Source organism: Neofelis nebulosa, chromosome 4, assembly GCF_028018385.1.
Source record: "Neofelis nebulosa isolate mNeoNeb1 chromosome 4, mNeoNeb1.pri, whole genome shotgun sequence".
Classification (NCBI taxonomy): domain Eukaryota; kingdom Metazoa; phylum Chordata; class Mammalia; order Carnivora; family Felidae; genus Neofelis; species Neofelis nebulosa.
Genome location: NC_080785.1, coordinates 44,517,367 through 44,540,538, shown reverse-complemented (window position 1 = coordinate 44,540,538; position 23,172 = coordinate 44,517,367). Strand labels below are relative to the sequence as shown.

The following is a 23,172-nucleotide window of genomic DNA, read 5'->3' as shown; positions in this document are numbered from 1 at the left end:
TCAGTCAGTTGAGCGTCTGACTTCAGCTCAGGTCATGGTCGCAAGGTTCGTGAGTTTGAGCCCTGTATCAGGCTCTGTGCAGACAAGCCCAGAGCCTGGAGACTACTTCGGTTTCTCTGTCTCCCTCTCTCTCTGCCCTCTCCTGCTCGTGTTCTGTCTTTCTTGCTCTGGAAATTAAAATTAAAATTAAAATTAAAATTAAAATTAAAATTAAAATTAAAAAAGAAGAAAAGATTTCTATAAATATTTCTTATTTCTGCCTATAAAAATTAGCAGTTATTAAAGTTTTTAACAGTTTACTTTGGAAATTGTCCAGTACAAAGTAACAATGAAAGAATTCTACAGTAAACACGTGTATACCCATTATCTGGATTCTACCATTAACATTTATCATATGTGTTTTATCACATATCTGTTTCTCATCCCTCTTTCTTTAAACTCTTTTTCTTTTACGTGTTCCAAGTATGTTGCAGGTTTGATACCTCTCCCCCTAAATAGTTCAGCATGCACAGGAGTTTTGACAAATACATGCCCCTGTGTAACCTAACCTATTTAAATATAGAACCTGAGTCTTTCATATATAAGTGTTCTCTTCTTCAGCTTAATTTTGTAATGACCTCTGGAGTATGTTGAGTTATTGCTTCACTCATGACCTGGGGACAGTGAAAAATGGGTATGGGTTGGAGTATGAGGAAAATTGATTTCTTCTTGTTTAGCTACTTACTCAGGCAAGAGGAGCCCATCACTAAAGCAGAGGATCAGGTTCAGCAGGCAAAGGAACGTCAGATTTTGTATATGAAATAAGATTCTGATAGCCTCTCATTTGGTCTGCCGTTTTATTTCTCTGTGTTTTTTTTTTCTGTTTCCTGTCTTCCTGTGAGTTACTTGAACCTTAGAATTCTATCTTAACTTATCTATAGTGCACTTTAGTGCTCTCTTTCTATAAAACTTTAAGTCATTTCTCTCGATATTATATTAAACACACATAACTTACCAAAAGTCTACTGCTGTTGACATTTTACCAGTTAATATAAAGTACCGAACCCCTATCCTACATTAAGTTCTTTTGTCCTTTGCCACTTTTAATATAATGACTTAACTAGTTCCTACATATATTGACAATTACATCTAACAGTGCTGTAAATTTTTCTTCAAACATCACACACAATTTTGAAAACTCAAGAGGAAAAAGAAAGCACAAGCTACTTACCCATATTTACTTTTTCTCTCATTCTTTAATCCTTCCTGATGTTCCTAAGTTTGTTCTTTTACATTTCCTGTCTGTTTCAAGAACCTCCTTTAGCCATTTTTCTAGGGTGAGTCTGCAGGTGACCAATGCTCGTAGTTTTCCTTCATCTGAGAATGTCTTGATTTCTCCTTTAAGCCTGGAGGATATTTTTCCTGGATATAGAATTTGGGCTTGATAGCTCTCTCCTTTCAGCACTTAAAAACTATGGTGCTGGTTATTTCTGATAGACATCTGCTGTCATTTCGATCGTTTCTCCCTTGTAGGTAAGGTGTCGCTTCTCTCTCGCTGCTTTCAATATTTTTTGTCTTTGGTTTTTAGAAGTTTGACTAAAATGGGTCTTAGTGTGCATTTCTTCGAATGTATTCTCTTTGGGGCTCTTGAATCTAGGTTCATGTAATTTGCCAAATATGGGAAATTTTTACTTGTGATTTCTTTGAATTTTTTTCAGCCCCGCCCTTTTTCTCCTCTATATCTGAGATTCTTATGATGTGAATGTTGGATCTTGTGTTATATCCAAAGACTATTCCTTTGAGTTCGGTGTATATTCTCTGTTATTCAGAACGGGTAATTTCTATTGTTCTATCTTCCAGTTCACTGATTCTTTCCTCTGTCCTTTTTATTCTACTATTGAGCCCATCAACTGAGTTTTTCATTTTGGTTATTGTATAATTCGGTTCTAAATTTTCCAGTTGGTTCTTTTTTACATCTTCCATTTATTTGCTGAGATTTTTTTCTTTTTCATTTGTCCCAAGTCTGTTTGTAATTACTTACTAAAGCATTTTTTTTTTTTTTTTGATGGCTGCTTGAAAATCCTGGTGAGATAATTCTAACATCTGTGAGATCTTGGTGTTATGTGTTGATTGTCTTTTCTCATTCAAATTGAGTCTTTTCCTGTTTTTAGTGTGACAAGTGATTTCTGATTGTATCTTGGGCATTATGTTTTGGAACTCTGCATCTTATTTAAATTATTAAATCTTCTACTTCAGCATGCCTCTTCTGACACCACACTAGTGGAGGAAAGCAGTTTCCCCCTTTGCTACTGCCTTATGGGTCTTTATTTGACTGTGACATAAATAAAGAAGTTTTTATTGTGTTAGGCCACTAAGGCTGAGATTGTAACAATAGCTAGTATTAATTAGCCTAATAGTTTAGAAAAACATATATTTGTTTATCTGATCTATGAAGATCACTGACTCATTTCTCCATTTTTTTTTTCATTAATTGGCACCATATAGTATGTGGGTAGGTGATGTGGGGATGTGGGTGGGGAAATTTGGAGTGAGGGAACAGGCAGTTTCTATCTGCGCTTAATCAGAGGTATTGAGTAAATTAACATTTCTTTACTGAGCCATAAAGCTCAACGTGATGGTTTCCCCTGGCAACCCCCCACCCAGGAGGAAATAAATCTCCAGTTGCGCACTGGTGAACATCTGCCTCCTGGGATACTCTTCTGTCATTGGGCTCAGTGCAGCAGTTCTCATGGTCCGAAAAGAGAATGGTACACCCTACACTGAAGAATGTTCTCTCTTTCCCTCAGGTTCCAGCCTCCTGTTTGTAATAAACTCTGAAATGTGTGTCCAGCAGATGCTGCTTACACAAGAAACACCACGGCATGAAGTACAATCGTACTGCTGTGGCCTGAAGGGGCAGGTGAGTCCGTTAAATGACACAATCTGCTTCTCTCTTCCACATCGGCACTCGGATCCTGGTTTCAGGAGAGTCCACCAGAGCCTTCTCTCCAGACGAGATTTTCCTCTCATCCCTGGTTAAAGGGAGAGAGAAAGGTGAGGGCCTCTGCCCTGTCTACCAACTCTGCAGCCCGACTCTGAGCAGAGGGCCCTGTGCTTCTGATCATGTCACATTAGGTAGGCGCAAGCCTTTTGTAACCCGTGACTCTCAGACATGCACATTGTGAGGCAACATTGGAGGTTTTGACATCAGACCCACATCTTTTCAAATCCCATCTGGACTCCCTTCTAGCTAGGTAATGTTGGGAATATTCCTTGACTTCTCTGCTCTTCAGTCTTCTCGGCTCTAAAATGGGGCCTCCAAGACCTAGTCTTCAGGGTGAGATTGAGAGACATAGCATGCGAAGCCCTTAGCTCTGTGTCTGGCACACAGTTCGTGCTCAATAAGTGTTAGTTCTCCTCCTTCCCCTTTCCCACCCGCACAATGCCCCCTAGGTGCAGCACAGAGACAATTCTTTTTTGCGTCCCTGCCTGTCTCAGTACATTTCTGGAAATAGGGAAAGAGACTTCTTCAATTATGGTTATATAGGCTCTCTAGCAAGTAACTGGCTACTTTGGTAAGTAAACCCCTTGAATAATGTCCCAATCCTTCTCCACCACAGACTCCATTGGATCAAGATAGAAGGAAGGCACTAGACTAGGTGTCAGAAGACCTGCATGAAGGTCTCCTTTCTTAGCTGCTGTGGTATTGGTCAAATTAGATCTCTCCAGACCTCAGTTTACTTGTATGGAAAATGTTGGTAATATCTTCCACAGAAAACTTTGTGAAATGCAAAACCTAGCTCAAATATGAGGTATTTCAGTAAGAATACTTTATTATTATTATTATTATTATTTATTTATTTTTTTTTTGCCTGCCCCATTTTTCTATATGTCCAGGATCACGGAAGAGCTGTGTCGAATATATAAGAGCAATGCTATGACTGGGTTATCCACTCATGCCCCTGGACTCACACCATCTTTCTTTGCTCATGTTAAGAATTTCGGTTTCAAACGGAAAAAAGAATCTTTGGTTTCAACGTATGCTACTTTAAAATATCCCCATCAGAGGAGAGCACAGGGAGAATGTCCTATCTTTCCACAAGATTTTATTTTTTGTATGCTGTTTCAATTCAACCACAGGTCCCAACGTGATTTGTACATCTTTGTTAAAATTTACTGCTCTCACCCCAATTCAGGCTGGCCATTTTAAAAATAGAGAAGTCTAAAAGTTAACATAGCCAACAGACATGAAATACACGCATGGATAAGGTGTCTGAGATATTGTTACCAGGGGAGTCATCTGTTTGAATTTTCTGACTTCACTTTAAAAGCCTAACCACCTTGATATTTGTTTAAACTTGAATTCAATTCCATTAAGGTGTAACGTTCCCGTTGTCTCACTTATATGTTAACAGAGCTTTGTACATTTGAGAATATATTTTCTTACAGTCGGAGGCTTTCGGACCTCTGCTTTATTTCACAGCTGTCTACACTTGAGGCCACGTTTTTGGACATCGACTTTTAATTTTCCTGCCTTCTGCCTCTTTGGAATCCATTCAAGTTCTCCTCCAAAGCTATATGGGGACTCGCTTCGGGGGCACCATACATTTTTCCAAGGAAGAGCGCTGAATTTTGAAAAGGGAGTAAAATAACATTATGGAAATCTTATGTTCCAACTCTGTTCTGACTCATTAATTCTCTCTGTGTGATACCTCGATGATCCAAATCATCTACATGCCTTCAAACAGGCTCTGCTTTCTTGAGTTGAGTTTGGTTCCTTTGTATGCTTCCTCCGCTGTCTAGAGGGTTTTCCTCAGTCCTTGAACATTGACACGATGTAAGCTCGTGTTCAACTCCGGCTGCTACTTTTTTTTTTTTCCCCTCTCACTTGGGTCTCCTGAGCTAAATGGATCCTGCACAATTTATCTCATGCCTTATTGCAGCTGTTACCACTTTGCTCCAAAAATGTTTTCCTCATATTCGATTACTTTGTCACTCAGGCTTATCGTTATGTTGACATATTATTCACTCCTGTGTCTCGTTAACTTAACATTCTGATGTGCTGTACAAAATAGCAAACATACTTGATGTCTTGGAGCTGCAGTCCTGTGTAGAAAAAGGGTTTATTTGTAAATTTGTCACTCTAATTGAACACTTTGCAAATCTAGTCTACCATCATCTCATTTCTTTTGATTCTGTTTAAGAAGCAAAGAATGGTGTATTTCTGGGGACTAGTAAAATTCTTTTATACAGTAATAGATATTCCAGAAAGAAAAAAGCCCATTTATCGTTGTTTCCTTCCTTTATTCTCTTTACTTTTTCCAAAGGCTTTCTTAGGACGCTGGCAGTATGTGTCATATTTGTCAGGATTTATTGTTAAATTCCTTTAATCAGGGAGGACTCTCCTCTTTGAGAACAACTCGATATTCCTTGAAGGTCTTACTAAGGGGAACTAGGGGAACTATCTCCCACAACTACCCTTAATTTAATGTTCCTAATTTTATCCTGTTGTTTCTGGTTAGCAACCAGAGGAACTTTACCTTGCTCTTTGTTCATAGAATATTAGACCTGAAGAGAAACTTAGAGAATGTCTAGTCCATCTTCCCAATTTTTCAGATACCAAAGTTCAGGGTGGCTGAGTAGACTGCTGTCACAAAATTGGTCTTAGCAGAACTGGAAGCAAAGCTCATGTCTTCAGATTCCTAGCCCGGATCTTTCAACCTCTCTGATATTCAAAGACCCTGAATATTTTAACTTGTTATTGTCAAGTTCTGTGAATTTTCTTCTTAGAATGTGTCACCTGGATATGCCTCAGGCTCCATAATGCCCTAGCTGGCTAATTCCCCTTTTTGGTGATGGGACACTTGAATGAGTAAGGACTTGAGAGAGGCACTGATTGATTCATTCACTTTGTGAAGCCAGAATGCCATCATCTTCACGTGGGGAGAAGTAAGGTGAGAACCATTCCTAGGACCTAGAAGATTATCCATAAATATTTGTTGAAGAAATGAATCAATGAAAAAAAAAATCTCTTGTCTTACAACTCTGTGTGAACAATGAGGCATGTAAAAGATGGAAAAAGATTTATTACCATCCATGAAAATGTAATCTTGAAGCTGAAAGCACAGGTGGGAAGTAGCAAAGTAAGAAACTGTACTTAATTGCCAGAATATGAGCGCTGTAAAAGTTCAGAAATGAAAAACTAATATAGCCAGAGTCTATAAACATCTAAGCAGTGTGGATAGATTCAACACCAACAGATGTTGTAGAAAATAAGATGTCTTTAGTTTGAAGGACATATCTTCTTGACAAATAAAGAGAGGAGACATAAAGAAAAAATGATTTTCAGCAGAGAAAATTGAGAAACACATCGGTAACTTAAGGATGAGAAAGAGAAAGAAAGTAGAAATTGCTTGACTAATGTTAAGTCATTTCATGAATAATAGATTCATAGTTTTTAATTCATGGTTTAAAAGTGTAAATCCTTTTGTTATGTGGGTTTTAAGAGCATCTCATGAATGTACTCCAGGGCCTTTGTCATGCTTCTGAGACCTTCTACTAAGTAGGCACATTACTTTCCCAATTAACTCATTTATTACAACCTAAATTCCCATTAGTTTTTAGAATTGAATTGGGAGAGACAAATGTATTTCTTTACTAATGATTCAAAACATAAGGTAACTACTTACCTTGGCGAGTAGTTTAGATTTTTTGGTCAGAGTTGGAGTGTCTCTTTAGAGAAGACTAGACGTTGAGTAGCTGCAGTGTTGAGGCTTGCCCGTCTTCAGGGTCTGGGTCTCTTCTGACCATAGAAGCACTCCCCCTATATGGGCTCGACTTCATTCTCCCCATCTGCAAAATGAAAATTCCATCCCAAGACTTGCTTCCCTTTTGGAATAGAGGACATGCACTGGGCTGAACATCAGAAAGCCTGGACTCTGATTCTGGCTACCCACCTGGAGCAGTGAATCTCAACCTCCCGTGGCCTCAGTTTCCTCCTGTGCTAAATTAGAACTATGCTCCGAGGCTACTGCCTCTCAAAATTTGTGTATTAGGTAAGGCTCTCTGGTTGCAAGCATCCAAAGGAATTCACAGAAAGATAGAATCAGAGTCTAAAAAGAAACGCATAAGCAGGCCTCAGAAAGGAGAAGAGTAGGAAAGGTCAAGGTTGAGAGAAGCAGGACGTAACAACCCAGCATCCCCTCAGGATGCTTCCACAGGACACAGGATGCATGTTGTACCACCTGAGATTCAGCTTCCTATATCCAAGCATTTGACTGTCTGATACTCATTCCCAGGTCAGGGATGGGCCTCCAAGCCTGGCCAGGCCTAGCCAATGCTCTCTTCCTACAAGTAGAATGTCAGGGAAAATGACTGACAGAATCCAAAGGTAGTAAGATATGCTCTCAGGGGAATCAGGCTGCAGATTTTAAGGAGCAGGTCCAAGGTCTTGTCTCTAAGAGACTATGTAACATGTCTTCTTTTCTTTTCTTTTCTTTTTTCTTTACTTTTCTTTTCTTTTCTCTTTCCTTTCCTTTTCTTCTTTGTTTATCTGTTTGTGTGTGTGTTTGTTTGTTTTGGACACACCACAGGACGGGAGGAACATCCTCAGAACGGAAATAGAGAGAGAGAGAGAGGAGTCCAGAGGCACACAGAAAATAGTGACATAGACTCACAAGGATGTCCATAGGGCACACCATGCACACAGAGACAAGTCCAGGGACACCAGCTACGTAGACATACGGGGGAGACATAGAGTCAGCATACCTCCCACCCACTCCTGCCCCCCCACCGCCGCCCCTCAGGTGCACAGTTCTGGGAACACTCGACACACATGGATATATACATAGAATATGAACACTCCCATGGAGACGTGCTGGGCACACACAGACACACAGAGTGCACAGACACACAAATATAGAGGATATAATGCTGAGTGAAGTAAGTCAGACAGAGAAAGACAAAGCTACAATATGACATCACTCGTACATGAAATATAAGAAACAAAACAGATACACGAAGAAACAAAGAGACAAACAACAACAAAAACCCAGACTCCTAAATACAGAGCACACACTGGTGGTGATCAGAGGGCAGGTTGGAGGTTGGGATGGCTGAAACAGATAAAGGGGATTAACATCCCCTTTGTTAACATTCCCCTTTGTTGGAAACAGTAATTAGACTTTGCTTTAGGGAATGTTCTCCCCCCCATCAGATACAGGCTTTGCAGATGTTTTAGCAATCTATCACTGCAGAAAAAAAAAAAAAAAAAAAAAAACTACCTCAAAACTTAGTGGCTGGCTGAAGACAAAACCATGACATTGCCCATGACTCTCAGGGGCAGGACTTTGGGCAGGGCTCAGGGAGGATGCCCTGTCTCTGCTCCACATGATGTCAGCGGCAGAGGCTGCTCTGGGGCTGGGGACATCCACAACGGCCTCTCACAAGTCGGGCAGCTAGTGCTGGCTGTCAGCCGGGAGCCCCAAACCACATCTCTGCTCCCCCCCACACCAGCCTGCATCCCTTCACCAATCCTCACTTTGGTCCCTGCTTCTAGGAAACTCGGCCTGTGTCCCCGGGCTTCCATGTCCTCACCTGCACATGACAGAGGTGCAGCCAAATTGTGCGTCAAGGCCTTTCAGGCTGGGCTGGGGCACACCGGTTTCTCCTGCTCTCCTCTATCTTCCATCCTGAGTGAAGGGGGAGTTTTCCCCAGATCCTGAAACCCAGAATGTTCAATGGGCAGTAGAAGGTTCATAGGCTTTCAAGTCACACGGATCTAAATTTACTTCTGGCTGTGGGGCCACGGACCTGCTCCTTAACTACTCTGATCCCCAGTTTCCTCATTAGGAAAATGGAGGCATCTGTACCTATCTCGGAGGATTGTTATGAGAATTAACTGCAGTAAAACATATGAGGCACAGCTAGAGGGCCTGGTACATGGAAGGTGCTTAATAAATGTTATTTCCTCTTTTCTTCTTCTGCTCAAAGGCTCCATCCTTCTAGGACTGTGTTACATTCCCCCAGGAAGAGAAAAGATAAAAAATCCTGGTATACTGTGTTTTCCCATGACATGGTTTGAGGGGTAACGTTGCTTGAATGATGTCCTTGGGAATACAGTGATTTGGTGTGAAGTGTCAACAGCTGAGATTTAATCCTGACTCCTAACCCAGGGGTGTGGTAGGGTCTTGAGAGCCATGATTCCCTAGTGTTTAAAGAAATGAAAGTTACGTTAATTCCAGCGGTCTTATTTCCAAGGTTACAGGATTCAATAAAGAAAACAAGATGAGAAAAGGGATTTCTACCTTTTTCATATTTATTGAAAGAAACACATGCCCATCAACCCCATTCCTGCTGCAATTTAGGCAGTACAGGATTAAAGTCAAAAGCTATTCAGACTGCGCCTTAGAACTTCAGTGAATGATTTACCTATTTGTTTCTGAGTCAATAAAAGCTCAGGACTAGACCTCAGAAATGAAAACCACAAAATTGTTCACTTATTTTACTACCAGTCTCTCCGCTTTTATATCCCCTAACTTATAAGCCCTTCCGAAGTTCTCACATTTTTAATGTTTTGCCAATAAAAAGTGAGCATGACTTCTTTCTTCCTACAGGTAGCAAGCCACGGCTACATTCAAGTGAGGCTTCAGACGGCACGGCTCCACGGCTGAATTCATGCAATCCTGGTACCGTCATGAAGGATGGCCTTTGAGAGCCGTTTTCTATAATATGTCTCTTGGCGATGCTGCTTCCTGGCTCACACAGCTTGCCTGAAACTTTGAGTTTCCTTCCTTCACTAGAGAGCCACAAACTCTAATTGTTCAATTAATTTTACAGCGAGACCAGCATGGCATTCACAAGAGTGTTGTAGGATCATTTGTTAAGCACCACGTTTCACATACAAGATAGCAACTTGAACCAACTTTCAAAGCATTTTTTTTTTTTATTTACACTCATTCCAGGCTTGCTCAGCAAGTGAGATGGCATGAGGCAACCTAGATGTCAGATAGATGCAAGAAATAGCTCAATAAATCACAGAGAATTTACTGGCTGGCACAAGTTTTTGTGCATGATTTACGGTCTTAGGTCCATAATTTAAGGAACGCTCATGATTAACTCTCTGCTCTACTTTTTTTTTTTAATTTTTTTTTAATGTTTTTATTTTATTTTTGAGACAGAGACAGAGCATGAGCAGGGGAGGAGCAGAGAGAGAGGGAGACACAGAATCCGAAGGAGGCTCCAGGCTCTTAGCTGTCAGCACAGAGCCCGACGTGGCGTTCGAACTCATGAACTATGACATCATGACCTGAGCCGAAGTCGGACGCCCAACCGACTGAGCCACCCAGGCGCCCCTCTCTGCTCTACTTTAAGACGATGCACAGAAAAAATAAATTAAAAATGACACTATATATTTAGCCTCACTAATAATCAAAGAAATACCACTTAAAATAATTGCAAGAGGGGCATCTGGGTGGCTCAGTCAGTTAAACGTCCGACTTCGGCTCAGGTCATGATCTCATGGTTCATGGGTTCAGGCCCCACATCGTGCTCTGTGCTGACAGCTCAGAGCCTGGAGGCTGCTTCGGATTCTCTGTCTCCCTCTCTCTCTGCCCCTCCCCCATTCGCACTCTGTATCTCTCTCTCTCTCCCTGTCTCTCAAAAATAAAGAGTAAAAAAAAAATTTTTTTTTTAAATAACTGTAAGATTTCTGCCCATTAACTTGGCACGGGTATTTTATTATTTTTTTTAATGTTTAATTATTTTTGAGAGAGACAGAGAGACACAACATGAGCAAGGGAGGGCCAGAGAGAGGGAGACACAGAATATGTAGCAGGCTCCGGGCTCTGAGGTTTCAACACAGAGCCTGACGCAGGGCTCCAGCTCATAAACCACGAGATCATGACCTGAGCCACGAGATCCGACGTTTAACCGACTGAGCCACCCAGGTGCCCCTTAACTTGGCAAATTTAAATTATATGGGAGAGTATATGAAGTTGGGCACCATCATAAACTTCTGGTGTAGGTATAAATTAGGGCAGCCATTGTGGAGAGCAGTTTGGCATTCTGTGTCAAAAGCCATCAAAAGAAAACTTTTGACCCAGTGCACTTCAATAATTAACTCTAAAGAAATAACCAGAGGGGTACCTGGGTGGCTCAGTCGGTTGAGCATCCAACTCTTGATTTCGGCTCAGGTCATGATCTCTCAATTTGTGGGTCTGAGCCCTGCATTGGGCTCTGTGCTGACATTGCAGAGCCTGCTTGGGATTCTCTCCCTCTCTCTCTGCCCTTCTGCCTCTCTCTCTTTCTCTCAAAATAAATAAATAAACTTTAAACAAAAGGAGATAACCAGAGACGGAAATAACCAGAGACATGCTCAACAATCTTTTGGCAAACACATTAGTGAAAGTATAATCCGTTACAATAAGAACTGGAAACAAATAACAAACACCAAAAATTTAGTTCAATAACCCATGCCACATCCATTCAATGAAACACTATATGCCTGTCAAAAAGAATTTTTCAGAGAAGATGAAAAAATAATTGTTACAAGAAATAGAACTACATAAGGGCATAGTATAGTAGCCATTTGATTTCAAGTAAACAGAAATACATGTGTCTATAGATATTTCTATGTGAGAATGTATATGTGTATATATGCATGTATATGTATATATTTATTCATGTATGTGTGCGAGCTTAACGCATCATCTTTTTCCTAGACCACTCCCTACACTCGTCCTCCTGCTTCCATTTCACACCAGTTAATTCTCTACAAAGCAGTAAGAGGACCTTCTTAACTAGATCATGGCACTGCCTTGCTCCAAATCTCTAATGCATTCTGTCCACATTTAGAATAAAGCTAAACTCATTCCCAATACCTTCAGGGCCATGTGTGGTATGTCCCCTTTGTGTCCTTCTGTTCTCATCTCTAACTCACTGTCTCTGTTTCTATATGAACAATTAATAACCTTTGGGCAAAACTGCTCTCATAATCTGAGTAAAGTTGCAAGCCGCAGGTGCATGTTCTTCAGGTGGGTTAAGTCAGAGATGGGCAAAAATGTCAGACAACTAGATAGCAGCTCACTCAGTTCCTCTTCTGTGTCACCTAGGAGTCAGTGGTGATGTGCAGTGGGACTGGGATGGGGGCAGAGGAAGAGGAGCAGAGGCCAATTCCCTTGAAATCTTTATTCTCAACTTACTCCTCTGGAGCTGCTGGGAAATCTCAGGGGGATTGCTAAAATAAGCTTTTAAAGATTTCATGGGTCTGCTCTGAAAACGTAGCCTGGAGGGGGGCTTATTAATAAAATCTTTCTGCTATGGGTAGAATCTTATTTAGCTAATGTTACTTCTGTTTCCACAAGTTCCCTGACATTTGCAAGCCAACTAGTAACATGAACAAGGTGCATTTTGTTTTTGTTTTCTAAAGCTCCATTTATTTCATACGTGGGCTTCTTGTCCAAACAAGCTCACCTCACTGAATATTTGTTAAGTGAGAAAAGAGGGAAAAAAGAAAGTTAGGAAACAGGGATCTTTACTTAAATTTCCCACAATCTTACCAACCAGAGATAAACACATGGGCATATATAATTCCAGTCACATATTTGTACATATAATCTATGTACAATATACGTATATGTATAATATACATATGTATAATATATAACATATATGTTATATATAATATATACATATAATAGATTTATATATATTAATATATAATATATTAATATGATATATAATTATATATTAATATATAATATTATAATATATAATTAATAATATATATAATATATATTAATAAAGACACACATACCATACACATATGTATAGGCAAGATCACATGTATATATCAACATGGGGTCAAATGAGAACATTACAATGGCTTCTCATTTACAGGAAGTACAGATTCCATAGAGAAACCCAGCAAGATCACCAGGCTGATTTTTCAGTTTTTCTTCAACTTGTCTACATTTTCACAGAAGGATCTTTTCCTGGCCTCCATTGTAATGAATGGGCAGAAAAGACAAAAGCTTAGCCAGACATCAACAGAGGCCAAACTTTACTTTGAAAAACCAGAAATTTAGCTCTTGATTTAGCCACATTGACTAGGCTCCATAATTTCCAAACTCTGATGTTTTGCTCTCGCTTCCCTTTCTGCACACACCGACTTTCCCATCTACCTTTTGCGCGTGAAAATCCTTTCTTTCAAAGCCCATCTCAAGTGACCCATCCACATGGTCGCCTTTTTCTGGTCTGAATCCCATGCCTTTTCTTTGCAATTCTTTTAGAGGACTTATTTCAAACTGTCTGGTTCCAGTGGTTTCTCTGTTTGCTTGGCCTTCACTCTGCCCCAAAGAGCATCACCAGCCTAACTAGGGGGAACTAAGTCTCCATATTTCAGAGTTTACCTTCTCTTTTTTAAATGTTGTGTCAGATCCTGGTGAGAGGAATCAAGAAAGAAATGACTGAGGGGGGTGAATAGAAGGAGACTCAGGCCCTACTTTGCTGGAGAGGGACTAGTCCCCACTAAAGAGAGACCAGCAAGTGGCCCGTGTGTGTGTGTGTGTGTGTGTGTGTGTGTGTGTGTGTGTGTTGGCTTTCCAGCCTCCACATTAACTGCAAAAGGAAGAAATCCATCACTGGAAGCATCAATTTATCAACACCTATGAGGAATCAGCCCTATTACTAAGTACTTCACCCATATCATCTTACATAATCTTTTAAAAATAACATGGATAATCATTAATCCCATTTTAAAGATGAGGTGACTGAGGCTCAGAAAGGTTAAGTAACTTCTTCATAGTCACTTGGCTAAAAAGCAGCAAGTTGGGAGGTAAGGCCAATTTTATGAGCTTTTAAGCCCATGATTTAACCATTTCATTGCACTGCCTCCCAGTGGAGACGGGGGTGCAGAGGTTTGGCAATACTTGCTGAGAAGAGGCAGAGAGGGCAGTGACCTGATCCAAGAGAGGCAGTAATCAGCCAGGAGCTGGGCACCCCTCCTCTTCACAGTAGTAGCAAGTGTGTGTGTGTGTGTGTGTGTGTGTGTGTGTGTGTGTGTGTATTAGGGGGAACGCAGGTGGAAGAGTCCCTGGGGCTGCTCTGCCCTGACACTTTACCAAGGAACACACCCCCCTCTTGAGGACATGGCCCAGGAGACACTTGAAGACTGGCTAGTGAGATTCAGTGGGATTCAGTGTGGGATTCACCTGGCTCCAGTCCAGTGAGGATGGCTGTCAAGCAGTTGGCAACTTTAGCTGGAAGAGAAGTTCTGGCTGTGAAGACAAGAGAGATTGGAGTGTCGCCCAGGGAAGTGCTAGCTCATGCCTGAGTCAGGAGCCACTGAGAGTGTGGAAACTGAGGCAGGGAAAGGGCTACAGTTCCCAGGAAGCTCCCAAAGAGAAGGGATTTCTGGTTCTTGCCACTGAGTTAGTGAGTTGAGCTCAAATAGCTAGTTCTGTGTTATTCTTACCATTGAAAGTGTGCTTTAATCCTTGACTATTGGGTCTCTAGCACTGCCAGGGTTTAGATGAATATATCTATTAAAAGAGGGGGAAAACCCCTAACTTTGGGGCGCCTGGGTGCATTAAGCATCTGACTCTTGATTTTAGCTTGATTAAGCATCTGACTCTTGATTCAGGCCATGATCTCACGGTTCATGAGATTGAGACCCACATCGGGCTCTGCACTGACAGCACAGAGCCTGCTTAGGATTCTCTCTCTGCCCTTCCCTCACTCACACTCTCTGTCTCTAAAAATAAATAAACTTTAAAAGAGGGGAAAATAGGGGTGCCTGGGTGGCTCAGTTAGTTACGGTCCAACTCTTGGTTTCAGCTCAGGTCATGATCTCACAGTTCCTGAGTTCGAGCCCTGCATCAGGTTCTATGCTGACAGTGTAGAGCCTGCTTGGGATTCGCTCTCCCTTTCTTTCTGCGCCTCTCTGTCTTTCTCTGTCTCTGTCTCTCTCTCTCAAAATAAATAAATAAACTTTTTTAAAAAGTTAAAAAAATAAAAGAGGGGACAAAACCCCTAACCTACATGCAGTTACTTTGGAATGTTAAGAGAATAAAGGTTCCACATGACTGCCCTGCCCTTGCACACTGCTCTGTGCTTCTAGTCACGGTTGGGAGGAGGAAAGCCCTCCTACTTTGACCTTAAGCCCAGCCTAAAAACTTAGTCAGAGGCTTGGGAAGTTGTCAAGGCAAAGCTAAAGTGGAGAACCCGGAGACTGCTCATTTGGTCACGGAAAGTGTATTACCAATTCGTTCACTATGAAATGGAAGAGATAGGAGGTGATACAACACAGGAGGCTAAGTTGCTACCAAGTAAATTAATAGGAATTTTGAATGTTTCCTCTGGGCAGCTGACATGACAGAGCTTCAAGACCCTGGGACACGGAGAGAAAGGAAGATAGTAGAAAGATCTTAGCAGAGAGAGGAAAAGTGGGCCCCCAAACAGCAAAGAGGGACAGCTGGGGCCTTAGGAAGAAGATGCCACCAGTAAGGGTCTCTTTGTAAATGTGCATTGTAGTTAAGCTCTTTGTTATGCTGCGCTTTTGTAGCATGTATGAATTTTAGAAGTTATAAAGCAAATGTGCAAAATAAATCCTTTAATTTTTTCTAAAATAAAAATTAACTCGTTTTTTTGAGCTTCCCTCTCACTGAGGTCCAGAAATGTTGTCTAATTCAATCTGATAATCGAGAGAGAAAAAAACATAGTTTCATCATATCTCTCCATCCCTCTCCCACTGTCTCTCTCTCTCACTCCCGATTGGCATCTAAGTTTCGGGGGGGGGGGGGGTTGGAGCCTCAAGGCATCAGGACAGTAGAGACACTGCGTCTTGTAGGGACTGCGTTTGGTTGCAAGTAGGAGACAATGCCTTATATGACAAAGAAAGACTGGAAGTAGAAATCCAGGGTTGATAGGGTGGTTCTGTGGCCCTAGCAAGGACCCTAGCACTTTCTACCTTTTTCCTAGCATTGTGAATTTTGTCTCCATGCGTGTCTCCTGGTCAGTGCCAGGTAGCTCCTTCACCTTCAGCATCGTGTTTCCATTCCAGAAAGAAAGAAGAGGAAGAGCAGAGGTCAAAAGGCACAGATTAGCTGCACCTTTTGGAAAAAATTTCCCAACTTCTGCTTATGTCTCAGCAGCCTGGATTGTGTCCTACCATCATTCTTAGCTTGAACAAAGTTTGACAATGTAATTTTGTGTTCTTTAACATCTCAGAACAAAATGGCTGTGTGGTACTACAGAAGAGATGATGGCTTTCATCAGGCACCCGGCCGTGTCTCTCACAGATGCCAACTGTCCACACCAGCATCCTTGGAGACACAGTTTCTCCTCAAATCCCTAGGAATCATCCTGATTTCCACTGACATTTACCTTCCTTCTTCACAGCAGATTTTATTCAGGAGACGGTGGATGGAAGGGTGACCTTACTGATTTGGGCATCTAACACCAGAGGAGACCCAAATGCTGTTTCAAAAGCTACTCATTTGGGTAAGTGAATCCGCCGTAGCATTTAGATTACTCTCTTTTATTCTTACTCTTGGGACCTGGGCACTGTGGTAACATCTGCAATTTACTAAAGGCTGGAATAGATCTAAATCCCACAGAAAATAAATGTTTCCATCTCATGCTACTCTCTGATAAATTTCAGTGCTTAATTAACCCCGGAACCTCAACCAACACTCTGTAAATTCTCTGTCTCTGAGCAGTGGAATCTTGACAATGTCCTTTTGTTCTGGAATGTGAGTTTCTTTGGTGAAAAAGACACAAACACATCACCCCTTTTGTCCAGCTATTGAAAAGCAGGTCTCCAGATAATTTAAAGATACAATGAAGTAAGTAGCTTTTGCCTTTTGTCAAGATCAAAAGCTGATTTGAAGATGAATGAATTACGATTCATTCCTAATGACTATCAGTCAGCACATTACCCCAAACTTTCTGTGAGTTATTCTATCTGTTGTGTCAAAGGAACACTTTGGGGTCAACAAGTTTGCACTGTGTTCCATGAGTTTCTCTTGGGTTAGTGATGATTTAGGCTCCTTTAGGATTCTCTGGCAGACTGCCTTTTCAGACATCCAGCATCCTCTTCGCAGAACACTGGATGCGCAGCAACTTTGGGGAATCTTCCCTGAGACACTGGTGTCTGCAGTTCCTGGTCTGACAAAAGGGAAGACTGTCCAGGGAGTCGATAAAAAAAAAAATTGTCACTCTTAGACGTCTGAAAGGAATAAGATCGCTCTGGGAGGGCTTGGGGGAGCAGTGAGGACTGGAGAGACTAGAGCAGCTACTATTCGCTCCTTTTCAGTCACAGACCTCTCCGAGAAGCTCATGAAACCTACAGATCCTCTATTCAGACACACGGCGCTCTGCAGCCCCTTTTTATGTGTGTATTCATTCAGGGGAGGCAAAGAAGGATTTAAGCTCAGGTTAACAGCCTTTACTCCTAGAAGACAATTGTTGTCCTGGCAGAAAGTGTGGCCATGCCTCTCCCATCGTGGTAGAATCTGAGGCGCAGCAAGAGGAAAGGCTGAGAAACAGCAGACGATACAGCAGGGAGCATCGGATCCTAGCTGATTTCTTCCCACATGGCTACTCATCTTCAAAGCTGGAGATCTCAGCCCCTCCTCCGGTCCTGTCCAATCTCAGATGTATGGACCAAGCCTGGCATTTTTTCAGCTCTGTTCTTTCACTTGCGGGTCTAGATCAAGAAGCCAGGCTTTTGCCATGCTCTTATGAAACAATCCTTGCTATATATTCTATTTTCAGGCTTGGATCTCATCTTTTGCCCTTCTGAGTTTCTAGAGTCCTGTCCCCAAGATGTGAATGAGCCTTAGATTTTTTTCTCACAGCCCAGCTCTAACCTTTCTGTGCCGTTGGCCGTGATTACAGGCTGATTATAGTTCATATTATTTCCAGATGACTCCAGGAGAAAGTGTCAGCAATGAGTGATGGGCCTTTCTTAGGTCCTCTGGAGTTTTTCAGGTTCAAGTTCATCAATGAAATAGGTGCCCTTCAATACCTTTGTACCTTCTCTCCTTTCCTTCGTGAAACATTATTTTGTCAGATTCTATTAGATTCAAGGTCATATCTCCTGTCTTCAAGAAGTTTATGCTCTAGTGGGACAAAAAGAGAAATATAATGTGATATGCATCATAAAAGTAAGATAAACAGTAAGGAGACTGTGATACACAATGCTCAGAGGGAAAAAAATACTGGTTTTGATCCAAAGGGTCTAGGAAGTCAGGGATTTGAACAGAGTTCTGATAGATGGTGATGTTTCCTACAGGACAGGCATTCTCAATCTTCTCTTTTATAGACCTTTGAGAATCTCGTGAAATGGGAGAAAAAAAGGCTAAAAAGGTCTCTGAGAACTGTGGCAAAACTAGCTCAGAATTAGGTCCTGGATTGTGGCCACAAAATTAGAGTGACCTGTACAAGTCCTTCTTCAAGATGCATCTTGATGACTGTATCTATAAAATAGCATTGAAGGAGATATGATTAGATGATAATCCACATCTCCATTTACTTTAAAATTATATCACTATATAATTCTATGACCTAGTTCATCACTCTGGATACTTAGGTTATTTTAAAGAAATTACATATTTTCCTAACAAAAGACACAAATATAGCCCTTTTTCCTCATCCAAAAAATCATAAAATTGTTGGGAAGTGCATGATACACACACTGGGATTTTAAAGAACCTAACATTTTACACATGTTTAAAGGGGTTCCTCAGAGTAATAAAGTCCAACCTTTACTGAGTCAATTATGTGTCAGGAAAGTTGCTAAGAGCATTATATACATTGTATCATTTAATCTTTGCATTAAGTCAGTGGATTAAATGCTATGGTTATCATTCCCATTTTACAGATGCAGAAACTGAGGCTTGGAGAGATAAAGTTACTTTCCTAATGAATCTCAGTTGGATCTGAATTTAGACATTCTGACTCTTACAGCTTAAGTACCCTATGGCTGCTGTGGCTAGTGGAGTGAGATTTCCAGTGAAGTGAGATTTTTCATCAGTGTTTTATAACGTTTCTTAGGTCACAGATACTGTGACAAATCTCATGAATTCCCAGTGTGTAAGCTTTCATCCAAAAAGACAAACACATCCACACACACACACTTACAAAAGTGCACTTGTAGATATATTTAGAATCCCAGAAACTCTTTTGAGGGCCATCCGTAGATTCAGGTTTCCCTACTGAAAGTCAAGAATGGCTGGAGCAGACTATGGAAGGGCTGGGCAAGATCAGTCAAGGACATAGATGACTCACCTCGTCTATCTTTTTGGAAGAGTAGAGGGCATGGCTGTTGGTTCAAACAGAGGTAGAGTTGGCAGAAGAGGCCCATACAAGGACGCCCCATGACAGACTGTCAGTCTGGGGAGGTTACTGACATACCATTGTACAAGGGGCAAGGACATCAGGACTCATACCGTCCATGACAGCAGGATCATCTTTCCCCAATCACTCCTTATTCGCCAGAGACCTCCTTGGCTTGTCCCAGAATATAGCACCCCCTTGGAAGTGACGTAGGCCTTTCAAAACCAATTCTAGAAAAGCCCATTCTCTCTGCTTACCCTTCCTCATGGTGAGGCAGGCAGTCAAATCCAGCTGTTGAATAACTAGCACGCGAAGGGTAAAAATTCTCAAATGGTGTGTAAAAACTCCAACTCAGTTGTGTTTTCCCACCGAAGAGAACCCCTTGGAAATCAAGACTGAAATGTATGTCACAATAACACATTTGCCGCTTCCTTTGCTGCTTCTCTTCCGGATGTTTGTGAATTTTTGTTTCACCCGGACGAGGCGGGCTTGCGAGGGAAAGGTGATGCCGTTCGTCCACTAGGGGGAGACTTGCCCACATTTATAACCTCCACTCCTTGGGGCGGCCTGCTCCTGGCTTTAGATAAGAATTGGAACTTGATTACCGCAGCAGCTTATTTACTCCGTTTCCTTGGCTGAGCGAGGCATTTGAGTTTGATTAACAAGATTTTCTACTTGACGTTCAACTCTCATTTTCCGAAGCGCTGAGGACGGGAGTAAGGACTAGTATGCAAATAAACTAGTGACTCCCCCTGCCCCTCCCTCGAGGCGGGGGGGGGGGGGGGGCGGCGCTCAGAGATGAGTGGCTCTAACTGGACCCTGGGGGTGCCCGCAGCCCGTGCCTTATTTAGGGAAAGCGCAGCTGCCGCACCGGGAGCACCAACGTGGGCAGGGCTGCGGACCCAAAATACGCACTCTGCAGCCGGCCCTACCGGTGCCTTTTATAGCTTGTTTGCGGCCAGGCTGACTCACACAGCTAAGACAGCAAAATGTACCTGAAGCGACGTCTGATGGTATTCAAATATCCCTATTTTCTTTTCTATTTTTCTCTCCCAGCTTCCGTCCCCCTCCATCACCTCTGCCAACTTACGCCTCCGCCTCCGGGCCTCGGAGCCGCCTTGGCAATGGCCAGTCCTGCGATTGGTTCCCAGCGGTGAAGGAGCTACTGACTCCGACCTTGTCTGAAGGTTACTTCTCAAGTTCGTGCATTTTCTCAGCGATGTGCATTCAAATTAGGTCTGGAATTGTGTGTCTTCTATCAAGATTTGCAACACTCATAAACACACACACCCTTCGCTGAGTTTCATTTTTCTGACTTTGGAAATCATTTGAATCAGAAGAGTTTTCTTTGTTAAACCGGAAGGTGGAGGGCCTAAGTGTCATCTAACGTGTCCACCCTTCTTACTCCTCCTTGAATTTGAATTTGTAGTGGGCCTATGCAGTTAAAGAATAGCCAGGGAGCTCAGCTATAGACCTTTATTTTCTTTTATTACCCTTAACATGTACTATTTGATTCAGAAGAGGGACGACCATCCTTACCTGCCACTATTCTCCATATCTGGGGACACCTTCCTAATTTAATATCTACCTAAAAGCAATAAACTAATTTTTTAAAATGTTTTAAACTGAAACCAATGGTAGGTATTTTGCCTTCTAAGAAAAGAAGTATAGTGTATATTGTTGGGGGAAACAAACCCTGTCTGCTGCTACTTTTCCATTGCAGAAGAGAGGGGAGGTTGATAGGGGACAGTTCTAGGAAAATAGGAGCACTGATAAGTGTGGGTATACAAAGGTAAGCCCTGAGCTGAGTGTGGATGTGGGGGGCAGGGAGGAGAGGAGACTGTTCCTCCACAGGATGAATTTGGGTAGTGCCCTGAAGGGAGGTGCTGTGGAGGGGGCTGGAAGAGGAGGGAATGGAGAGTGAATAACACAGTGTCTGAAAGACATAAAGAAGATACGGTCTCTAAGCTGCAAACCTCCTCCGTCTCTCCCACACCATCAGTAAAGTCCATAGGTCCAAAAGAATTCTGTTGATAATTTTTTAAGTGTGGACCAAGAAAATGTCCAAGTCTCATTTTCTTTTAAAAAAAATTTTTTTTTACATTTATTTATTTTTGAGAAACAGAGTGAGACAAAGCGTGAGCGGGGGACGGGCAGAGAGAGAAGGAAACACAGAATCTGAAGCAGGCTCCAGGCTCTGAGCAAGAGGTCAGCACAGAGCCTGATGCGGGGCTCGAACCCACGAACTGTGAGATCATGACCTGAGCCGAAGTCGGACGCTCAACCGACTGAGCCACCCAGGCGTCCCCAAGTCTCATTTTCACGTGTATTCATTCTTTCCACAAATAGTTCTTGAACATCTACTATGAGGCAGATTTTATTCTAGGTGCTGGTGATACAAGGGTGAGGCTGGCAGTAGAAGAATCCTCCCGTCTCAGTCCTCGCCTTCAGAGGGAGGAAGAGAGACAACAAACAAGTGAACAAAAGTAAGCAAGATCATTTCAGAGAGCGCTCAGTCCTGCCAAGACTCACCCAGTGGTACTGGTTACAGAGTAACTGGGGCAGGGAAGAATGTGCATGTCCCTACCCAGTCAGGAAATTGGAAACCACTCCAGGATACTGAAGCAAGGAAACTTTGATACAGAGCATTTATTCTACATTTATTGGAAGGACTGGAGGAGCAAAGGGAAGATTCTGTCCATGGGAGGCAAGGATAGGAAGGGAGGGACGGGGAGAAGAAATGCCTTCTCCTGCGTTTGCTGGAGACATTGGCGGTGGCTTGCAGCTTTGTAGACAGCAGTCCTCAGTTCCTGCTCAGGCATCACATGTGCAAAAACCCGCAGAGGCTGTTTACCTTGGCTTCTTCGTCGGATGGGTGATAGCAGCTTCTTGTTCTTAATCTCTAGGTGCCTCCACCCAGAGGTGCCAGACTGGCTTGAAATTCTGTAGACAGCAGGTTCCTCTTCACTTTTCCACACAGCCAGATGACAATTCTAGCCTCCTCCAACATATTCCATAGGAGAAGGGAAATTTTTTTGTTTCTAAAAAATAAGACCAAAGAGACTCTAGAATAAGAGACACTAGGCCATGTGAGGGGTTATCATGTTCTCTAAAAACCTGAGCATTCGATACTGACGTCTGAGGGGTCCCCAGTGAGAAGACCAGCCCCGACAATTTCTTTACACTATATGCATCTGTTAAATAGGAAGAAGGGATGTAAGGAAGTGGAGACATCGAGGACAGACAAATACTGAATATTTTTCCACGGAGAGGAGCACAGAATAAGCCGGTAGCTGGAGCAAGACATTAGGTGAAGGGTTTTCAAGTATGAAGGGTCACTAGTATGGTTGGAATAAGGCAGCAAGGAGGGCGAGATTGATGATGCAGGAATGAGTGGAAACTTACAGGAGCCCGCTTCTTGGGGACACGAGAAAGGCTGGGGGAGGGGGGTGGAATACACATAGCAGAATAGCTGGAAGGCGCAATGTGAAAACAAGGATTCAAGGGTGGTGGAAAATCAGAGCCAGAAGTGAAGATGACTAAGCACCCGGGAATTAGCAAACCCCTCGAGAAAGACATGGGACATTTAATAAGGTGTGGAATGATGGCTTGAGCAAATCTTCACTAGATCTTAAGGCACAGGGTGATCTGTTTCACATCATTTCTCGAATAGAGGGTTTATTCATTTCTCAAACAGAGGTGGACTATTTTAAAGCTATTTCTAACGAAAGGTTTGTCTAACCAGTGTTTTCACCTTAGCCTTCCCTTTTGCAGTTTTGACTTTTACTCTTTTATATGCATACCTTGTGTTCTTGCCAAATTGGCCCATAGGAGGCCCTCAAGTATTTATTGAAT

The 23,172-nt window shown here is 42.2% G+C and overlaps 2 long non-coding RNA genes across 9 annotated transcripts in view; both read left to right on the top strand.

Moving 5' to 3' along the window:
* Positions 1 to 3,179, top strand: part of LOC131509155 (uncharacterized) — a 76,840-nt gene extending 73,661 nt beyond the window's left edge. Inside the window, exon 4 of the long non-coding RNA XR_009260328.1 lies at positions 2,787 to 3,179. This is a non-coding gene — a long non-coding RNA (uncharacterized LOC131509155). The remainder of the gene's footprint in view (positions 1 to 2,786) is intronic.
* A 13,205-nt stretch (positions 3,180 to 16,384) lies between these two features.
* The window catches only part of LOC131509153 (uncharacterized), a 78,570-nt gene continuing 71,782 nt past the window's right edge, over positions 16,385 to 23,172 (top strand). For 2 of the 8 annotated variants that reach the window (XR_009260324.1, XR_009260319.1), the window contains exons 1-3: positions 19,828 to 20,033; positions 20,374 to 20,553; positions 21,704 to 21,803. This is a non-coding gene — a long non-coding RNA (uncharacterized LOC131509153). Of the gene's footprint in view, positions 16,480 to 19,824; positions 20,034 to 20,373; positions 20,554 to 21,703; positions 21,804 to 23,172 lie in introns of those variants that run through there. The other 6 variants (XR_009260323.1, XR_009260325.1, XR_009260326.1 and 3 more) reach the window with 6 other exon arrangements.